At 46.1% G+C, this 3,460-nt stretch overlaps 1 long non-coding RNA gene across 1 annotated transcript in view; it reads right to left on the reverse strand.

Annotated features, from left to right (window-relative positions):
* Nucleotides 1-2,947: 2,947 nt before the first annotated feature.
* The window catches only part of LOC149137840 (uncharacterized), a 519-nt gene continuing 6 nt past the window's right edge, over nt 2,948-3,460 (reverse strand). Inside the window, exons 1-2 of the long non-coding RNA XR_016240634.1 lie at nt 3,227-3,460; nt 2,948-3,185 (exon numbers count right to left, since the gene is read on the reverse strand). The exon at nt 3,227-3,460 is cut by the window's right edge and continues 6 nt beyond it. This is a non-coding gene — a long non-coding RNA (uncharacterized LOC149137840). The remainder of the gene's footprint in view (nt 3,186-3,226) is intronic.

Below are 3,460 nucleotides of genomic sequence, written 5' to 3' on the forward strand. Positions count from 1 at the left end.
GAAAGATATATATATATATATATGTATATATATATATATGTCCCCTCTCGACCCAGAGTAACGTGGTGGTGGAACAAGGATGTAGACGGGGCTATTAGACAAAAGAAACAGGCTTGGAAGGACTGGAAGAACGGTGGTAGCAGGGAATTGTACCAATCTGCCAGAAGGGAAGCTAGGCGACAGGTTTATTTAGCCAGAGGGGAAGCAGATAAGAAAAGATTTGCCAATGTTCTGCGCCGTGAGGACCAAAGACTCGAGGTATTTCGTGTTACAAGACAGTGTAGGAGAGAGAATAGTGATGTTGTAGGAGAGAAATGTGTTCGCATGGATGATGGTACGCTTGCACTAAATGAGGCTGCAAAGAAAGAGGTCTGGAGATGCCACTACGATAGATTGCTTAATAAAGAGAATGAATGGGAGAAAGAGAGTCTGCCGTATGTCGACCCAACAGAGGGACCAGCTATCCGAGTTGACAGTACCAGGGTAGATAAAGCAATTAAGAGTATGAAGACAGGGAAAGCCCCCGGCCCATCAGGAATCACTGCAGAGATGCTCAAAATATCTGGCAGTGTTGGTTATAGCCTAGTCACCCGTATTACGAACCAGGTGATACACGAAAGAGTCATACCCAATGACTGGTGTAGCAGCACCATAGTAAACTGCTACAAAGGTAAAGGTGACGCTTTAGATACTAATAATTATAGAGGCATCAAGCTGTTAGATCAGGTTATGAAAGTTACGGAGAGGGTCATAGCCCAACTAATTAGGGAGCAAATCAATTTAGATGAGATGCAGTTTGGGTTCGTGCCAGGTAAAAGCACCACTGATGCCATATTTCTAGTGAGACAGCTGCAGGAGAAATATCTAGCCAAGGATAAACCTCTGTACCTGGCCTTCGTTGACATGGAGAAAGCCTTTGACAGGGTCCCCCGATCCCTTATCTGGTGGTCAATGAGGAAACTTGGGATAGAAGAATGGTTAGTGAGAGCTGTGTGAGCCATGTACAGAGATGCTGTCAGTAAGGTGAGGGTTGGAAATGAGTACAGTAATGAATTCCGGGTAGAGGTAGGGGTCCACCAAGGTTCCGTCCTCAGCCCCCTCCTATTTATCATAGTCCTCCAGGCGATCACAGAGGAATTCAAGACAGGTTGCCCCTGGGAGCTCCTCTATGCTGATGACCTTGCACTAATTGCGGAGTCACTATCAGAACTAGAGGAGAAGTTTCAGCTGTGGAAGCAAGGACTAGAATCGAAGGGCCTTAGAGTCAACCTAGCAAAAACCAAAATCCTAATAAGTAGGAAGGTAGATAAAACACAAACCCCTTCAGGTAGATGGCCCTGCTCAGTATGCAGTAAAGGAGTAGGTAGTAACTCTATAAGATGTACCCGGTGCAAGCTATGGACACATAAGAGGTGTAGCAATATCAAAGGCAGATTAACTACAAAGTTAGTTTTTGTATGTGGCAGATGTTCAGGTGCAATAAACACTGTAAACAAACAGGAAACAACTTCTATCTCATTCCAGGGAGAAAAACTAGAGGTAGTTGATAGCTTCCGCTATCTGGGTGACCAAGTTAGTAGTGGGGGTGGGTGCGCTGAAAGTGTAACTGCTAGAATAAGAATAGCCTGGGCCAAGTTTAGAGAGCTCTTACCCCTGCTGGCGACAAAGGGACTCTCACTCAGGGTAAAAGGCAGACTGTATGACGCATGTGTACGAACAGCCATGCTACATGGCAGTGAAACATGGGCTGTGACTGCTGAGGACATGCGTAAGCACACAAGGAATGAAGCCAGTATGCTCCGCTGGATGTGTAATGTAAATGTGCATACCCGTCAGAGTGTAAGTATCTTGAGAGAAAAGCTGAACATAAGAAGCATCAGTAGTGGTGTGCAAGAGAGACGATTGCGCTGGTTTGGACATGTGGTGAGAATGAATGAGGATAGCTGCGTGAAAAAGTGCTACTCCCTAACAGTTGAGGGAACTCGTGGAAGAGGTAGGCCCAGGAAGACCTGGGCTGAGGTGGTCAGGCAGGACCTTCGAACATTGGGCCTCACCGAGGTGATGACTGCTGACCGAGACCTTTGGAAATGTGCTGTGCGTGAGAAGACCCGGCAAACCAAGTGAGATCGTTGCCAGTGCCCCTGGACTGGCTCTTGTGCGGGTGGCACATAAGATGTACCATCCTGAGCGTGACCGTTGCCATTACCGCCTGACTGGCCTTGTAGGGTTTTCGAGCGAGATCGTTGCCAGTGCCCCTGGACTGGCTCTTGTGCGGGTGGCACATAAAAGACACCATTTCGAGCGTGGCCGTTTTCGTGCGGGTGACACGTAAAAGCACCCACTACACTCTCTGAGTGGTTGGCGTTAGGAAGGGCATCCAGCTGTAGAAACTCTGCCAAATTAGATTGGAGCCTGGTGTAGCCATCCGGTTGCACCAGTCCTCAGTCAAATCGTCCAACCCATGCTAGCATGGAAAGCGGACGTTAAACGATGATGATGATGATGACGATGATATATATATATATGTATATATATATATATATATATATATGACTCTCCCCTTTACGTCTATGCAACACTTTTCTTTATTTTATATTTTATTTTTTATTATTTTTTATTTTTATTTTTTACCCCCCCCTCGTCCCCTTTACATTATATCCATTATTCTCTTGTTATTACACTCACTACCTTTTTCCACTTTTTATCTCACCCCTACCTACACGCACACATACCCACACACAAAAATACACGCACCCATACACACACATGTAAGCACACCTACCCCCAACACACACAACACATATGCATGCACTCACACGCTCAGACTCGCCCACACACTTATACAAACGCACATACACACGCACACTTGCGCATACACCAACACGCTAACAATCACGCAAACATACACACACACACACACCCAAGCATACACACCCTTGCACACATAACCCACATATACCCCCATTCACAAATACCTCCCACACACCTGACAACCCATACATACCCCCATTCACACATACCTCACATACCTCCCATACACCTACACACACACCTCCCACACACATATAGACGAACGCACATATATACACACACACACCCATATATACGCGCACGCCTACATATACAGCCGCATACACATGCACACACATACACACAGGAGTGCACACACAAAATAACACACATACCTGGCACACATACGCACGCACACACATAAACACACACATACACACCTCTCACATACATAAAACCACACACACACACACACACATACACAACACACATACACATATACACACATGCACACATACACATATACACACATGCACGCACGCACACACATCTCTCACATACACAATATACACATACACGCACGCACACGGAAACACACATACAGACACACATAAACACACACACGCCCGTACCTAACACTCACAATCCCACACACACACGCACATCCACA

The sequence above is a fragment of the Octopus bimaculoides genome, chromosome 1 (assembly GCF_046866305.1).
Source record: "Octopus bimaculoides isolate indiv1 chromosome 1, ASM4686630v1, whole genome shotgun sequence".
In the NCBI taxonomy this organism is placed as follows: Eukaryota; Metazoa; Mollusca; class Cephalopoda; order Octopoda; family Octopodidae; genus Octopus; species Octopus bimaculoides.